At 49.7% G+C, this 18806-nt stretch overlaps 1 protein-coding gene across 1 annotated transcript in view; it reads right to left on the bottom strand.

Annotated features, from left to right (window-relative positions):
• Positions 1-18806, bottom strand: part of CUX1 (cut like homeobox 1) — a 451669-nt gene that overhangs the window by 30460 nt on the left and 402403 nt on the right.

The raw sequence follows: 18806 nt of genomic DNA, 5'->3' as shown, positions 1-18806 counted from the left end.
TAACCCCACCTACTTAGGAGGCTGAGGCAGGAGAATCACTTGCACCCGGGAGGTGGAGGCTGCAGTGAGCCAAGATTGTGCCACTGCACTCCAGCCTGTGTGACAGAGTGAGAGTGAGACTCCATCTCAAAAAAAAAAAAAAAAAAAAAAAAAAGAGGAAGCGTAAGGCCATAGCCTCTGGTCCCCCAGCACTGGGTCTCAGGACCTAGGGTGTTTATTTTTATTTTTATTTTTTTAGAGATGGAGTCTTGCTCTGTGGCCCAGGCTGGAGTGCAGTGGTGCAGTCAGGCTCACTGCAGCCTCGACCTCCTGGGCTCAGGAGATCCTCTCGCCTTGGCCTCCTGAGGAGCTGGGACCACAGGTGTATGCCACCATGCCCCGCTGGTTTTTTATTGTGAAGAGCAGAGAACTCCACAGCACCCAACTCTAGGGGAAGATGGAGAGAGGCAAGGAGAGGAGGAGCATCCTTTCTGTTTCCCCAGCTCTTCCATTTTAGAATTCTACCTCCAGTCCCGGGACTTGCTGGTTCTGCCTGCTTCTGAAAACCAGGCTCTTTGCTGGTATAAGCCATGCTGTAACCAACAGCAGAAGTGACTGGGCTGGTGTGGACGAGCCAGTGTCTACACTCTCCTCTGCCCTGCTGGGGTCGCTGTGGGTGCCCAGTGGGAAACGCCAGCTGGGCTCTGTTGGTGGGTGATCCCTTTGGCCTCTGATAACATCCCATAAAACCTGATAAAAGAGGCTGGATTCCAGTTCCGGGATGTCTGAGATAAAGACTTTGGCCATTTCCTAATTTCTGCAGATAGAAACTGTCCAGGAGGAAGATGTGGCTTCGTGCTGAGGTCCTGCCTGCAAGGCAGAATCTGCCTCTGGCCCAGCTCAGTGTCTTGGCACACTCTCTCCCTCCATGCCCACTAAGGATGACAGAGTAAGACCCCACAGTGCCAGATAAGAGGGCCCAGGCCATGCTGTCTGCTCCCAGGGTCTTGTAAAAAAATTTTTGTGGAGATGGGGTCTTGCTAGGTTGCCATGGCTGATTCTGTGCTCAAGCAATCCTCCTACCTCAGCCTCGCAAGTAGCTGGAACTGCAGACATGTACCACTACACCTGTCTAATTTTTAAATTTTTTCTTTTGCAGAGATGAGGTATTGCTATGTTGCCCGGGCTGAACTCCTGGCCTCAAGTGATCCTCCCTTCTTGGCCTTCCAAAGTGCTGGGTTTACAGGCATGAGCCACTACGCCTGGCCAAGGGTCTTACTCTTGCTGCTTCTCCCTCGAGCCCTAGCAGGTCACTCAGTCAACATCAGCACCATAGTAGATAACCCAAAATACTTGTTACCTGGCTGAAGGGAAAATGTAGCATAGAGCAGCAACTTAACTTCAATTTACCATTTATCTCAAGAGTCCTTTACTGGACATACTGTATCCAGGATCCACTAAACCTGCCATAAATACATTCCAAATACAAGGAATATTTTGTATTCATACCTAGAAAGAGCAAAGCCCCAAATAAAACAATCGCAACTTAAACCATCAACCCCGTTTATTGTCCTGAATTGGCACAAACTTCCGCCATCGCATAAGGCTGTGTCCTTGACCTGGGAAATCAGGTTACAAAGAGAAAAACACACGCCAAACCGGTTTTTGAAAGATGTGGAAGAGACAAGCGTAAGAGGCAGAAATGGTCCGTATAAATCTTTAGGGCAATGTGAGTCTTACAAATCAGATTTCTTCTCTCCGCTCACCCCCCGGGTCACCAGAGAACGGGATATAAAACCCCGCAAATGTTATTTTTGTGTCTGAAGCCGGGAGAGGAATCGTACTGTAAGGATGGCGTGATTCACCCATGCAAGGGGCCGGCCTGGCAGATCATCCATCTTGCTCACCGGATACTGTCAAGGATGGCATGAATTCTCCAAATGATAAACAGATTTCTTCTCAGGTTTTATGTCCTTTAACCCACAACAAGGTCAACATCATGGCTGCCTGGCTAATAAACCGAGTGTGGTGCCGGCTGCCGGGGCACCTCCCCGTTTTGTTCTGGGTGCTGGCGGAGGCAGAGCTCACCACGAAACTCAGAGGCTGTGTAGTTCTTTCTTCCAGGCGCGCCTTGCAAGGCGGTGGCGTGGATTTCTGCCATCATGAACCCCCGGGAGGACTAAACAGGGGGTGCTCACTACTGTTACAGGTGTCCCTCTGTGCTCTAGGCTGTGACTACAGACAAAGGCAGGCTTCCTGAGATCAAATCCCTGAGTCCTGAGAGATCCAGCGTGTGAAAGTGACATGTGGCGGCTGGTTGCTGGAGGTGGCTTGTATTTGTCTCTCCACTCTCAGTCTGAGTCTAAAATGCAGAAGATCTTTGGGAGGGTGAGGTGGGCAGATCACTTGGAAGCCAGGAGTTTGAGACCAGCCTGGCCAACATGGTGAAACCTCCTCTCTACTAAAAATATAAAAACTAGCCAGGTGTGGTGGCGGGTGCCTGTAATCCCAGCTACTGGGGAGGCAGAGGCAGGAGAATCGCTTGAATGGGGAGGCGGAGGTTGTAATGAGCTGAGATCGTGCCATGACATTCCAGCCTTGGGGATAAAGCGAGACTCTGTCTCTAAATAAATAAATAAATAAAATGTAGAAGACAGCTGCAAGCTGCACACTCTTCCTGGGAGATAGTTTACTCACCAACAGACATCTGCATGCACAGATGTGGCTGCGGTCTCAGGTCAAGGAAACAGGATTGAGCCCACGTTCGTGGTGCAGGCATGGAGAGATGCCACAGCAAACAGATGCGCTGGAGACACCATGAATCCATGCGCTCAGAACATCATGTTGGGAAGAAAGTCAGTCTTTTCTTTTTCTTTTTTGAGACAGAGTCTCGCTCTCTTGCCCAGGCTGGAGTGCAGTGGCACGATTTCACTGCAACTTCCTCCTCCCGGGTTTAAACAACTCTCCTGCCTCAGCCTCCCAAGTAGCTGAGATTACAGGTGTGCGCCACCACGCCCAGCTGATTTTTGTATTTTTAGTAGAGACAGGGTTTCACCATGTTGGCCAGGCTGGTCTTGAACTCCTGACCTTAGATGATCCTCCTACCTTGGCCTCCCAAAGTGCTGGGATTACAGGTGTGAGCCATCGTGCCCGGCCCTTTTTTTCTTTTTTTAATTATTATTTTTAATTGCATGGAACGGAGCCAAAAAGCCTTGCTGTTTCAGAGTATCGTTTTAATCACAGAGCTCCACTTGCTAATGTTTGGAAAGGAGAAGTAATATTTCTTTATATTGACTGTATTTTTGTTCTGTTAGGACAGACAGCGAATCCTACAGGAAGCCAACTCTCCCCACTGCACGGAAGGTCCCCTCACCCTGGCCACCCTGACAGGGTGAGCCACTGCACCCGGTCAAATGTATTTCTATAAAGACCTACAGTCAACATAAATCTTATGACCGAGTGCTATTTCTCCCACAATGCCTGGCATATGACAGGGATGCTGGTGACAGATTCAAAAGGCCACATCCTATATGATGCATTTATCTTTTTTAAAACATTAAACTTTTCTTAAACTTTAAAAAATAGAGACAGGTTGGTCCTAGAACTCCTGGCCTCAAGTGATCGGATCTTCTTACCCTGGCCTCCCCAAGTGCTGGGATTACAGGCGTGAGCCACCGTGCCCAGCCACTTCCTACATTTTACACAGGTAAGATATGGTACCCTGGCCAGGTGTAGCGGCTCATGCCTGTTATCCCAGCACTTTGGGAGGCTGAGGCGGGCGGATCACTTGAAGTCAGGAGTTTAAGACCAGCCTGGCCAACATGGTGAAACCCCATCTCTACTAAAAATACAAAAATTAGCCAGGCGCGGTAGCACACACCTGTAATCCCAGTTACTTGGGAAGCTGAGACAGGGGAATTGCTTGAACCCGGGAGGTGGAGGTTGCAGTGAGCTGAGATCGTGTCATTGCACTCCAGCCTGGGCAACAGAGACTCTGTGTCAGAAAAAAAAAAAAAAAAAAAAAAGATACGGTGCCCTGAGACACACAGCCAGGAGCTAGGCGGATGGGCCATATTCTAAACAGCCCCTGTACAGCTGGTGGTGCCTGCCCCCTGCACCCGAGTGTGCCTTAGTGACAGAGTGACTGTGCCTGCCTTCCCACGCAGTTTTTCTACAACCCACACATCGACATGTGTGAATCTCGAAGACTTAACGATGAGTCACAAAAAGCTGATCCACTCACAGGATTGTGGAAGGGAACCAAAACACATTTCATACCAGGCGTGAATGGAGCAGCCAGCTGAGGGCGTCTGCATGTGGCTTCATTCAATTTTCCCAACGGCCCTGGGGTGGAAATTTACACCCTACATCCCAGGTGAGAAAGCAGAGGCTCAGACGGGCAACGTGACTTGGTTAAAGTCACACAGATGGTGCAAGGATCGGAACCAGATCAGGAGTGGAAAACCTCGATGTTCCTACCCATCCTGCTATCTGCCAATACCACGTGATTCTGAATCGCAGCCTACCGTCGTTCCTGCATCATTTCACTCTCATTTTATTTATTTATTTATTTTTTGAGACAGGGTCTTGCTGTGTTGCCCCAGCTGGAATGCAGTGGTGTGATCATGGTTCACTGTAGCCTCGACCTCCTGGGCTTCAGAGACCCTCCTGCCTTAGCCTCCTTGCCAATGTATGACCGAAAGTAGCTGAGACAGGTGTGTGCCCCCACGCCCGGCTAATTTTTGTGTTTTTTGTAGAGAGATGGGGTCTTGCTATGTTGCCCAGACTGGTCTCGAACTCCTGGGCTCCAGTGAACCACCCACCTCTGCCTCCCAAAGTGCTGGGATTACAGGCATGAGCCACCGCACCCAGCCTACTCACACATTTTTAAAGTACCTACTCTGTGTCTTGGGGATAAGGGAGAAATCAGACAAAAACCTCGCTTCCAAGGACTCTGCAGCCTGCAGGACCAGGACAGTTGAAAATGGGTAATTTGCATATTTAAAAAGCCCTACTGCATAGTCCCATCCATCCAGTTTTGACAGCAATAGTAAGGTGTTACATTTAAAAGTGATCTATGTGAATAATTTTTTTTTTTTTTTTTAACAAGGCACTGAATCTGGCATAAGAGGAGTTTGGTTAGGAAGCTACAGAAAGCAGAGATAGTGACTCAAGGCCCTCTGAGATACACAAGGCATTCAGGAACTATAAAAGGATTATGAAAATATTATATTCCAAAACAGCAGGCAAACAACATCTGCCTTAAGTTTTCAATGGGAGCCAATTGAAAACGCGCACCCCTCGTAATTCTCGGAGATACATCTCTCTGCAGTTCCTCCGATCCACTCTTGAAATTTCCATACCCGGCCCTCTATCCGCAGTAATAATAACCCAAATTCCATTTAGTGTTCATTTGAGCAGTCAGGATAAAGTCGTTTCTTATTATCTCCCCACTGTGTAAAAAACAGCTTGAAGGTGGGAAGTCAGCAAGCATTTTCACCAAAAAGTAATTATTGTAAGTGACATTTTTACTGCTGGCATGCCATAAGGCGAACTGTGCATTCGGAAGGACAAGTTGCTGAAACAAAATGACAGGGTACTCCGTGACATTCTGACAAGAACCCAAACATTATTTAACTGGCGGCTGGTCTGATGCGCCACTTTTCATTCTGTCCATGGTTTCGGCTTTGAGCCCATGCCAAGCCAGGAAATTCCAATGACTATACAGACAGACACGTACGGAAGGGCGGGAGAAAGGAGGGAGGAGGTTAGGGGAGAGGGGAGGGTGGTCGTGGCCTGGCACATGTAAGTATGAATGAGTAGGGGAGCTGGGCACGGTGGTCCACACCTGTAATCCAGCATTTGGGAGGCCGAGGTGGGCGGATCGCTTGAGGTCAGGAGTTCGAGACCAGCCCGGCTAACATGGCAAAACCCTGTCTCTACTAAAAATACAAAAATTAGCCAGGTGTGGTGGTGCACGTCTGTAGTCCCAGCTACTCCGTCTCAAAAAAATAAATAAAATAAAAAATAAAAAAAACACAAACAAAAAATATAAAGGGAGCCCGGGAGGAGAGGAAAGGAGAGTCCGAGGGAGGGATGGGCCTGGAGGTGGCAGGAGTGGCGCAAGATACAAGGATGCATGGTGGGCTCTGAGGTGCCCGGTGTGGGCATGCTGGGGCTGGCAGGAGCCCTGGAGGCTCGGAAAGACTCTGCCCAGCCTGCAGGCCTTTCCAGCCACTGGTGCTGACAGCTTCAGAAGCCACAACAGGGTGACCACCAGCCTGGATGCTTCCTAGCTGGGTTCAGAGGCACAGATGGTGATGTGGGCATCAGATCTGCTCCGGAACTGACCCTGTACTCTGAAGAGACCACACCCCCTGGGGGTTTATGCCTGGACTGAGTTTCTCAGCATCAAAGGAGAACGACAACGCTCGTTTGGCCTCCTATTTGTTTGTTCTTTGTCTCTGTTGTCTCTGTCGCCCAGGCTGGAGTGCAGTGGTGCGATCTCGGCTCACTGCAACCTCCGCCTCCTGGGTTCAAGCGATTTTCCCGCCTCAGCCTCCCGAGTAGCTGGGATTACAGGTGTGTGCCACCACGCCCAGATAATTTTTGTATTTTTAGTAGAGATGGGGTTTCGCCACGTTGGCCAGGCTGGCCTCGAACTCCCGACCTAAAATGATCTGCCTGCCTCAGCCTCCCAAAGTGCTGGGATTACAGGTATGAGTCACCACGTCTGGCTCTGGTCTCCTGTATTTTGGTCATACAGGGTCATATCACAAACACGAGACATTCTTGCATGACCAGCTCCAAAATTTCTGAAAACCAAGGCTTTCCTCGGCCGTGGCAGTGATGCTGGGCTCCTCGGTTCCCAAGCCTTGCTTCTGAATCCAGCAGCAGAAGCTCACAGCCCTGCTGGATCTCCACCGGAACAGTCCTCCGTCTCCATTAGACACAGCCCATATAAAAACCCAGAGTATTCTTCTTTTGAGTAAGACTGGCATCTTGACTGATTAACAAGAGCTTGAAACACAATATGCAGCAACTTTAGCAGATGTCACAAAGATACTCATGAGCTTTCCACAACTCCTTCCTAGGCCACTGGACATTTCCCTACCACGAAAGAAACAAAAGTAGCCCAACAACATGCTGAGGAACATCAGAGACATACCCAGCGTGGTCAAACTACAAAATGGTTTTCTTTCCAAGAAGGTGAGCAGCTATGACTGACGCCAGCAGCGGGACGCGAACGTCCAATTCCCCAGGGTCCCGGGTTGGCCTTCTGCCCCCTGGGAAGGTCTGTGCCCATACAAGTGGCAGCATCAAGCTTTGGGCACATCCCTTGCCAGCCCCAAATCTATCAAATCACTGTTTTTCAATAGCAGAAAGAACCTGAGAAAGAGTCTGTAAGCAGCGGGGCTGGGGCGGGTGGGGAGAGGTGGGGTTGAAAAGGGTTGGAGTGGGTAGGAAGACCCCTCAGAGGAACCAGACGGGATGGGTGGTAGCTCTGCTCCACTCCAGGAAAGATCAATGCCCCCCTCCACCCAACCAATGGGTGCCAGTTTCTTCTATCCAATGGAACAGCAATGATCTCTCTCTCTGTCTCTTTCACACACACACACACACACACACACACACACACACCCCTCTGCAGGGACTAAAGAAAGAATAGGATAAGATGAACTCAAAGTTGCTGGTACCTAGGAGGTGCCGGAGTGTGTCTGTGTGCCAACTATATAGCCATAGTGTGTGTGTGTGTGTGTATTTTTTTTTTTTTTTTTTTTGAGGCAGCATCTTGCTCTGTTGTCCAGGCTGGAGTTTAACGGTGTAATCTTGGCTCACTGCAGCCTCTGCCTCCCGGGTTCAAGTGATCTTCCAGCCCCTGCCTCCTGAGTAGCTGTAACAACAGGTGTGTGCCACCATGCCTGGTTATTTTTAATTTTTTGTGGAGATGGGGGCCTCACTATGTTGCCCAAGCTGCTCTTGAACTCCTAGACTCTAGTGATCTTCCTGCCTCAGCCTCCCAAAGTGCTAGGATTACAGGCATGAGCCACCGTGTCTGGCCAACAATATATATTTTTAGGTTTGCCCAAGAAACTCTTATAATGACATGGGAGCCAAAATGCTTTCTCCCTTTTTTTTTTTTTTTTTTTTTTTAAGATATGGTCTCACCCTGTTGCCTGGGCTGGAGTGCAGTGGCATAATCACTGCTCACTGCAGCATCGACCTTCTGGGCTCAAGCAATCCCTCTGCCGCAGCCTCCTGAGCAGCTGGGACTACAAGCACATCCCACCATTCCAGCTAATTTACTATAATTATTATTTGTTGAGATAGGGTCTCACTATGTTGCCCAGGCTGGTCTTGAACTCCTGGGCTCAAGTGATCCTCCTGCCTTGGCCTCCCAAAGTGCTGAGATTACAGGCATGAGCTACCATATCTGGCCCCAAAGAAGACCTGTTTCAATTAGAGCAAGGTTGTTTAACTTGTGCAATTTGTATTTTACCTCCCCAAAATTGACTTCCAAGTTGCTGGAAGATGGGACCTGTGCCTTCCACAATAGGGAAACCCTCCATGTGCCAGGTGGTGGGGGTACAGCCGTAAGCAAGGCAGACCCTGCGCCCCCATATCTTGTAACCAAAGCGGGAGGCCGATGTCACTAAGCGGGTCACTCAGAGCCTAGGAAGAGGGTGTTTCTGGGGAGAGCAGTGCCAGGGCAGGGTCTGGAGGTACAGCTGTGCAGGCAGCATGGTCCTGGCCACAGCACAGGGGTGTGACAAGCCCCTGCTGCCAAGCGAGCGAGAAGTTGTTCTGAGAAGTTAACCATGAGCTCCTCTAACTAGAGGAGACACCATCGTGCCATCCAGCGCCTCCCACCCTCTAGACGCCATCGTGTCCATCCAGAGCCTCTCTCCCTCTAGACACCATCGTGTCCATCCAGAGCTTCTCTCCCTCTAGACGCCATCATGCCATCCAGAGCCTCCCTCCTTCTAAAAGCCATCGTGGCATCCAGTAAGCTCGCCTCCCTCTAGACGGGCATCGTGCCATCCAGAGCCTCCCTCCCTCTAGACGCCATCGTGTCCATCCAGAGCCTCCCTCCCTCTAGACGCCATCGTGCCATCCTGAGCTTCTCTCCCTCTAGACGCCATCGTGCCATCCAGAGCCTCACTCCCTCTGGGATGGTTTTCTACTCTCCTCTTTCATTTCCCTGATATGGGAAGGTACGCTGGGGAGAAATGATCTTAGAAATTCTGTGTTGGCCTGAAATGCACGAGGACGAAGCTGCAGAGGTGATGAGGCCCTGTGGCTGGCGGGAACTTGCGCAGAACCCGCGGGCCAGGAGGGGACCAGCCGGGGATTCGGAGTGGAAACTCACTTTCCTTCCGGGGTCATTTGGCTTGTGTATCTTTTATAAGCTCTTAAGGAAATAAGCATATCAAAAACAGAGCTTGAAGATATTAAAAATTAAAAACCCTACTTAAATTACAATTCAATTTTGGTAGTGAGCTTGCAGTCTGGCCAGATTGCTGAAGGGACACTGGGTGACACAGATGGCCCTGCTTCAGGGGCACAGGCTCGCCTTGTTCCGGCTTTTCTGCAGACCCATACTGATTTAGAAATGATGCTTTCAAATTACCTTCAATAACCTTATTACCAAGCCAGCTGTGTGTATGAACACTTATCAATGCGGCCCTGTGCATTAAGACAAAATGTATGTCATACAAACAGTCTAAATATATATTACTAAGATGGGAAAAAACAAAGCCTCTAGTTAAATTGCTTTGCTGTAATCAAAGATTAATCACTATGCGAGTGTGTGTGTGTGAGAGAGAATATGTGTGTGTGTGTGAGGGACAGAATGTATGTGTGAGGGAGAGAGAGAGAATGTGTGTGTGTGTACCCTCTTTTTCTCAAAGGTTCAATTCTGGCTTTGGGCAAACCTACCTGTCCCTTTTACCAAGTCATGCTCTCTGGCCGGTGTGCCCATTGCCATTCTAATAGTGAAATTAATTTTTCCAGATTTCTGAGACTTGGAAGAGCTAAAAAGAGGTCAAGGAGGTCTTTTTTTTGTTTATGTTTTTTGAGATGGGGTGTTGCTCTGTTGCCCAGGCTGGAGCGATCTCGGCTCACTGTAACCTCCACCAATGATCCTCCCCCCTCAGCCTCCCAAGTAGCTGAAACTAGACTATAGATGCACACACCACCATGCCTGGCTAATTTCTGTATTTTTCGTAGAGATGGGGTTTCCCCATGTTGTCCAGGCTGCTCTCAAACTCCTGGCCTCAAGCGATCCTCCCGCCGCAGCCTCCCAAAGTGCTGAGATTACAGGCGTGAGCCACTGTGCCCAGGCACGAGGTCTTAAATATTGTTTTCTTTTGAGTCTTCCAGGCCTGCAGCCCAGAAAATTTCCTTTCCCGCAGGCACATGGTGGACAGCAGGCTTGGGGGTGCCCATCTGTGGGGAGGATGCTGCGTCTGCCCTGAGAGCAGCCTGTCCTCCTCCTTCCATGACGCTGCCTGTTGGCTCAGTGTGCGGGGTTGCAATGGATGGGCTGCAATGGAATGCTCCTCGGAGAATCCATGGCTGATCACCGCCCATGGAACACGCCAGTGTGGTGGGTTGCCTCCTGTCTTCCACTCAATGCCCAGGTGAGTGAACTCACTTAGCCCTACAAAGACCCAGGGCAGCGCCGGGCAGAACCAAGCTGACATTTCCGTCTTCTGCGACGGTATTAGAAGAACCATTAGGGTACATTATTTTACACGTCCTCCTAATCTCTCCATACTGCTTTACTTAATTTGTGATGAAACTGTTGAGAAAGGGTACTTAATGTAGGACAGTCAGTAAAAGTAATTTATCATCTTCCCGCTTCGGTGCTCACGTTATCAGCGAACTCATTTCTGCATTCATCATGCAATCAGCCTATTATTTGCATATTAATCAGGCAGTGGACCGTGAAAGAGCGGCATCCCAGCCAAATGCTGCACTATCTCAGGAGAAACACTCAGTAATTATCATACATCAGTGTTATGATGTGATAATTGATTATAACATCTTTCTCCTGCCCCTGGGGAGTCCCTGTACTAACCCAGCTCCAGGCACTCTGGACAGATTTTTCTTTGCTTGCAAAAAATAAATAAATAAATAAATCAGTTGGAGTAACTGCTGCCGCGCTCTCGGAGTGCTAGTTCTGGGGAGCCTTGATTCTCTTTTCCACATTCACGAGGTGTTTTAAGCCACGTGAAACAAAACTGACCTTAACTCTGGAATGAGAAGGCCTGATGGCGGGGAAGGAGGGCCCCTCTGGGGCCCGGGTGTCCTCTCTCCTCAGCCTCCTGGGTTCAGAGGTGCTGCTAAGGCATCCATAAAACTTTCCTTATCAAATAGAATGTTCCAACTACCTCTTAATTGCAAAGTTGGTATAAAGGCAGTTTGGCTGCTTTATTTAGGTGCCAAATGACAGACTAATTTTGGCCCTCGTGGAAAGGACAAACCCAACATCTGCCAATTCAGACTCGGGCTATATTTAGGAATCCAGTTCCAAAGGGAAGAAGTAAACACAAAATCTAGAGGAGGCCCCGATGGAAGCCTCCTGCCTGGCTCCCATTCTATCGAGGGCAATGCCATTAAGAAACTCCCCTCCTTATCCTCCCCGGGAGCGGGGCAGGTCCCTCGGGCCAGTCTGCATGGGGCTGGGGCCTGGCTGTTGGCATGGCTCCGGGGGGCCGTGACAGCTGAAAGGCAGGGCTGCCCTGCAGCAGGGACAGGACCTCAAGCCAGTGTGTATAGGTTCGCTGAATTTAGACCAGAAGAGGTTTCAAAGGAGTATGGACACTCCACACAGCCCAGGCCAGGTGGATTATACATTTTGCAACAGCCAAACCTTGTAAATGTGGCTTCCATGTTGTCACTGATGTGCTGATTCAACTCCCGGACTCAGGCAATCCTCCTGCCTCAGCCTCCTGAGTAGCTAGGACTTCAGGCGCGCACCACCATGCTCAGCTAAATTTTAAATTTCCTGTAGAGATGGGGTCTTGCTATGTTGCTCAGGCTGGTCTCAAATTCCTGGACTCAAGCGATCCTTCCGTCTTGGCCTCCCAAAGTGTTGGGATTACAGGCATCAGCCACTGTGTCTTGATTGGGGCAAATCACCTCTTATCTCTGAGTCTTGGTTTATTCCATCCATAAGAGGAGGGAACCGTTTCCATTTATTATTATTATTATTATTTTTGAGACGAAGTTTTGTTCTTGTTGCCCAGGCTGGAGTGCCACTGTGATGCCATCTCGGCTAACTGCATCCACCTCCGGGTTCAAGTTATTCTCTTGCTTCAGCCTCCTGAGTAGCTGGGAATACAGGCATCCGCCACCACGCCCGGCTAATTTTTTCTGTATTTTAGTAGAAACAGGGTTTTGCCATGTTGGCCAGGCCGGTCTTGAACTCCTGACCTCAGGTGATCCACCTGCCTCATCCTCCCAAAGTGCTGAGATTACAGGCGTGAGCCACTGCGCCTGGCCTCGCTTATTGACTAAGGATTAAGGACATCAGCTCTGTAAGTGACACAGAGTCCATGCCAGCACGTGGACTCCCTTGTTTTATTCCCATCCCCTTTCTGCAATCACCTGAGGGTTTCTAGGCATTTAAGCTTCTTCATTCCTTCCCTAGAATTCAACCACTGAAAACTGAAGTCCTCATTTGCTCCTATGACCTATTTTTGCCTCTTGTACTGAATGCCCAATGTGCTGTAAATTCTGTTTTCTATGGAAAGCCTGAAGGGGAGAGAACGGGATGTGTCTATAAGCCAGGCTGGGCCTGCTGGGCCTTTTCAGAAGGGGAAGCCAGGGAGCACCAGGACGGAGGGTCCAGGGAAAGCGATGGAAAGAACGAGAGTTATGTGACCCCTCAACCTTGCCGGCTGTTTTCAGCTTAGTTGGCCTGGTTCCATACTAGCTTGACCCCAAATGGCCTGAGCAATGACCTAGACCCTATAGTCTTACTCTGGAAGCTCAAGGTTTTGTGTCCACTTTAAGGAATTGGTCAATGAACGGGCAACTTCCAAGGATGGAATAGCATTTTGTAGAAGTTGAGACTTTGGAAAGGCACATGCAGATCACGTCTCAGGGGACTGGGGTGCCAGGAGCACCCGGCACCATCTGCAAGGGACAATCTCCACCAAAGGAGGGGGGAAGATGCGACCAGATTCTGTTTTAAAGACAGACATCTGGCCAGGCGTGGTGGTGCACACTTGTAACCCCAGCACTTTGGGAGGCTGAGGCTGGTGGATCACCTGAGGTCAGGAGTTCGAGACCAGCCTGAGCCACATGGTGAAACCCCGTCTCTACTAAATACAAAAAATTAGTCGGGTGTGGTGGCGCATACCTGTAATCCCAGCTACTTGGGGGCTGAGGTAGGAGAATTGCTTGAACTCGGGAGGCGGAGACTGCAGTGAGCTGAGATTGTGCCACTGCACTCCAGCCTGGGTGACAGAGCGAGACTCCCTCTCATACACGCACACACAAAAAGAGAAAATCCTTCACGTGCTGATGGAGGAAGGTCCCCATGGTGTGTTACTAAGGGAGAAAAGCAACGCACATGGCCTTTTTGAGGCCTGCACGTCCCCCGTCTGTGTGGAATAAATATTTAGATGCACGACTGTCCGGAAGGGCACATGAGAAACTGGGGATGGTGGCAGGGTGGGGGGTTAGGGGGGTGTGAGAGGAGGATGAGGGAGGGCTGGTGACTCATTTCTTAAAAAAATTGTAAGTTTGAATGCTTGCATTTTGTAACTATGGTGCATTTTACTTCTTGGAAAAAATCCTGCAAATCATAATAAAAACAAAAAAGTCAAATAAATCGGTGACTCTGGGCTATGACTTCTCCCCTCTCTTTGGGTGAGGCACAGGGACAAATTCTGCTCTAGGAACAGAGACTTTGGGGGTCGAGTTCTGGCAAAGCAGCCTTCCCCAAGGGGGTGTGATGGGTGGTGCTGGAAGGTGGGACTGCAGGGTGCTGGGGTGGTGCTGGCAGCCTGTGTGGGCCGCCTTGCTCACGTGACAGCAACGTTTGTTGCTTTGAAACAAAACCTAAAGCGGGCTATGGTGTTCAGCACTGGCTGCCTGGGGCGTCTGTGCAGGATCTATGTGTGCAGGGTCCCCAGGCTGGGCTGTCGCAGGAACAAAAGGCCCTCCACATGCCCGTGTTCTCCTGCATAAATGTCACAGGGTGCTGGTTCCAGTAACATGTGGCCAAACCCCATCGTGAATCCCGCAAGCATCTGGAGGGGCTTGGGGAACTGAACGAGCAGGTCATACACAGTGACAAAGGGGCTTTCCCGCAAGGTCTCTGAGTGATCCTGATACGTCACACATCAAGGAACTTCTGAGAAGCGCATGTGCCCTTTCTCCTGTGGCTCTCGGGATGGTCCCCCAGCCCCGTCTCATCAGCTGGGACTTCCCACGCTGCCCCCGCACAGCCTGCCTCACCTGTCTCTGGAAGGGTTCACGGTGGCACAGCCAGTCCTGTTTTATCTTAGCTCCGCCGAGATCAGGTTGAGTTTTTTTTTTTTTTTTTTTGAGATGGAGTTTTGCTCTTGTCGCCCAGCTGGAGTGCAGTGGTGTGATTTTGGCTCACTGCAACCTCTGTCTCCCGGGTTCAAGCGATTCTCCTGCCTCAGCCTCCCAAGTAGCTGGGACTACAGATTTGCCCTGCACCACCACACCCAGCTAATTTTTGTATTTTTACTAGAGATGGGGTTTCGCCATGTTGGCCAGGCTGATCTTAAACTCCTGACCTCAGGTGATCCGCCCGCCTTGGCCTCCCAAAGTGCTGGGATTACAGGTGTGAGCCACTGTGCCTGGCTGAAAAGCTGATTCTTTAATGTCTCCAGCGGAAGAGGTAATCTTTTTTTGCAGGGGGACTGGGTCTCGCTTCATTACCCAGGCTGCAGTGCAGTGGTGCTGTCATTGCTCACTGCAGTCTCTACCTCCTGGGTTCAAGTGATATTCTTGCCTCAGCCTCCTGAGTAGCAGGGATCACAGGCACGCACCACCACGCCTGGCTTATTTTTATATTTTTAGTAGAAACCGGGTTTCACCAGGTTGGCCAGGCTGGTCTCAAACTTCTGACCTCAAGTGATCCACCCACCTCAGCCTCCCAAAGGGCTAGGATTACAAGTGTGAGCCACTGTGCCTGGCTCCTGCCTGCTTCAGACAGTGCCATGGAATTTCCAGGGGGTGCAATCAGCCCCTCCTGTCCCTATGAACATGCTATCCACATGCTCCCAACACTGAGTGTTAGCCATGAACATGGGAGAGCCGGCTGCTTATCAAGGACACTGCTTTAGAATCTTACAGCAGAGTTGAAAGCTCATGAGCCCTGGACACATGTTCCTGGCTATCTGGTGGGGACCAGCTAAGAGCCATGACAATGACACACATGCACATTCAAAAGGAATGTGGACCTGTCTGCGATAGGGGATCTCCTGGTTGTACAAGGTCATGGACAGCCCACAGCCCCGTGGGCTTCACGTCAAAGAGGGGCACACATCGGACCACCCACGTTAGAGACAGACCACAGCAGCTGTCTTCTCAAAGAGGCAACTGATACTCTGTTGGCTGACTGGGAACAGCAACAGGCAGCAGAGAAGGCTTGGAACCCATCATTTCTAACACGCTGGGAAAGAGCCAGGTATTTCACGATTCAGCCAAGGGCAGGGGACCATCCTTCCACCTGGATAGCCGTAATACACTAGAAGCCAGTGTGAACGCAGACATAACAGCTTGTTAGCCACAGCAGTGAAACGCTCCCACATTAAAATGTTACAAAGTGGCCGGTGTGGAGGCTCACATCAGTAATCCCAGCGCTTTGGGAGGCCAGGAGTTTGAGACCAGCCCTGGCAACAGAGACCCCCTCCTTCTCCAGCTTACTTGGGTATTGGAAATAAAGAATAAAAAAGGCCAGGTGTGGTGACTCACACCTGTAATCCCAGCACTTTGGGAGGCCAAGGTGGGTGGATCACCTGAGGTCAGGAGTTCGAGACCAGCCGCGCCAACATGGCGAAACCCCATTTCTGCTAAAAATACAAAAATCAGCTGGGTGTGGTGGTGGGTGCCTGTAATCCCAGCTACTTGGGAGGCTGAGGAAGGAGAATTGCTTGAACCCAGGAGGTGTAGGTTGCAGTGAGTGGAGATTTGCGCCAGTGCACTCCAGCCCAGGTGACAGAGCGAGACTCTATCTCAAAAAACAAAAACAAAATAAAACAAAAGAAAAAAAAAAAGGAAAGAAAGAATAAAAAAGAGACCCCACTTCTACAAAAAAATTAGCCAGGTGCGGTGGACAGTGTCTGTAAATCCCAGCTATTCAGGAGGCTGAGGAGAGAGGATTGTTTGAGCCTGAGAGGTTGAGGCTGTACTGAGCTGTGATCATGTCACTGCACTCCAGCCTGGGCAACAGAGTGAGTCCCTGTCTATCTATAAAAAATAAACAAAAAAATAGAATAAGATAAATTGCTAAATGGTAAGAAGGCCACACTGAGCCCCTACCTTCTTCTCTATGAACATTTGCTATGGTTAAGTAGTGTGAGGTCCAGGAATGAGGGATGAAGCCTGGAATGACGAACAGACAAAAGAGCCTGCAGAATCAGTCCCCGAGGACCACCTGCAACTCCATCTTGAAATGAAGTTCTCCAAATGAGATCAAAGATGACTCTGGTTATAACTACACCCCCCTTTATACCCCAAGGCGCTGAGCAATTTGCAAGAAGCCAACACAAAAATATTTGTAGAAAGTTAAGACGCACCAGAAAACCTGTGAACAGGTAACTGATCTGAAGATTTGTCTTTTAAAACCGTTTTCTTAAAAGAAGTTACTCATGACCGGCATGGAACCTACCACCTTACGCCTTTTCAAGGTCTCAACAGGGTCTAAGAAAAAGTGGCGGGTCACTAGTGACGCTGCTGCTTAAAAATAGGCATCAAATTTTCTTAATGCCCAAGGCCGTCACCCCATGCTTGGATTCTTACAGGAACGTTTAGAACCTGTTGTATCTGCCAAGAGGAAAAAGTAATGATGTGAATGAAACGTCAGTTTCTCTCTTTTTGGCAAATTTGGCGCCTAAGTCATTAAGGAAAATGGAGGGACAGACAGGGCAACAGAGCCCGGCAGGAAGACGCTGACGGGAGCTCTTCAGTGAGGAAAAGAAAACAGACTCCTGGGCCAGCAGCTTGCTGTTCAGATGGGCGAGGCCACTCTAGCGCAGGGCACCTGATTGCCATGGTAACCGAGCACAGAGCACAGAGCCATCCGCCCCCACGGACTCTGCCGTAAGCCTGTTTCCCTTACTGCAGGGCTGTGGCTGGCTGAGCAAGTTGTCCAAAGTCCCTGCCTACCTGGGAGGGAAAACCAACCGCCAGTCCATCTTGGAGGCCCAGAATCTCAAGCACTGAGCGTTTCTCACTGACTTTCAGGAAGAAGCCAAGACGGGCTTGCAATGACCTTCCTGCAGACACTGGTTCTACCACGGTGAGCTACTCAAGGCAGACAAGGCATCTTCTGGGTCTGTGGGCCTCTTAAAGATTCTGGGGTAGCCATGGGAAGAACAGGGAATCAGAATCTTGCAGCAATCTTAGGACAGAGGCTCACTCCCCTGCTTCAGGGAAGCTTCCGCAGAGACACTGTCAAGGAAGATTCTAGAGTCTCTCATGTCACTCATCCTAAGGATTTACTAAAAACCACTGTTAGAAAGCAATTCTATTTTTCTAAATTAAATTCCATATACTGGGTGGGGCACAGTGGCTCAGGCCTATAATCCCAGCACTTTGGGAAGCTGAGGTGGGTGGATCGCCAGGTGTGGTGGCACGCACCTGTAGTCCCAGCTACTTGGGAGGCTGAGGCAGGAGAATCGCTTGAACTCAGGAGGCAGAGGTTGCAGTGAGCTGAGATTGTGCCACTGGGCTCTAGCCTGGGCGACAGAGTGAGACTCCAACACACACACACACACACACACACACACACACACACACACACACACACACACATATACTCCGTATACTGCAAACATAGCTTTAAAAAATTTTATTATTATTATTATTATTATTATTATTATTATTTCGAGACAGGGTCTCCCTTTGTCATCCAGCCTGGAGTGCAGTGGCGTGATCTTGGCTTACTCCAGCCTCGACCTCCCGGGCTCAAGCAATCCTCCTGCCTCAGTCCCCCAAGTAGCTGGAACTACAGGTGCGTGCCACCACACCTGGCTAATTTTGCATTTTTTGTAGAGATGGGGTTTCACCATGTTGCCCAGGCTGGTCTTGAACTCCTAAGTTCAGGCGACCTGTCTACTTTGACTTCGCAAAGTGCTAGGATTACAGATGTGAGCCACCGTGTGAAACTCCCTTGAAAAGTAACCTCTGATAGTAAAGATTCAGATAAGGAAAGCCATATGATAATCTCTTTTCTTTCTGGCAAAGCCCTCCTAGTCTTCCTGGTCCAGATAAATATTTTTACTTAGCCATCACTACGCTACACAATTTTTAAAAATTTTCCTGGCCAGGCACGGTAGCTCATGCCTGTAATCCCAGCACTTTGGGAAGCTGAGGTGGAGGAAATCACCTGAGGTCAGGGGTTCGAGACTGGCCTGGCCAACATGGTGAAACTCTGTCACTACTAAAACTATAAAAATTAGCTGGGCGTGGTAGTGGGTACCTGTATTCCCAGCTACTCGGAAGGCTAAGGCAGGAGAATCACTTGAAACTGGGGGGTGGAGGTTGCAGTGAGCTGAGATTGTATCACTGCACCCCAGCCTGGGTAACAGAGAGAGACTCCGTCTCAAAAAAAA

Source organism: Rhinopithecus bieti, unplaced genomic scaffold, assembly GCF_001698545.2.
Source record: "Rhinopithecus bieti isolate Rb0 unplaced genomic scaffold, ASM169854v2 scaffold_42772, whole genome shotgun sequence".
Taxonomy (NCBI): domain Eukaryota; kingdom Metazoa; phylum Chordata; class Mammalia; order Primates; family Cercopithecidae; genus Rhinopithecus; species Rhinopithecus bieti.
The sequence above is the reverse complement of the archived record's forward strand: the minus strand, read 5'-3'. Positions and strand labels throughout refer to the sequence as shown.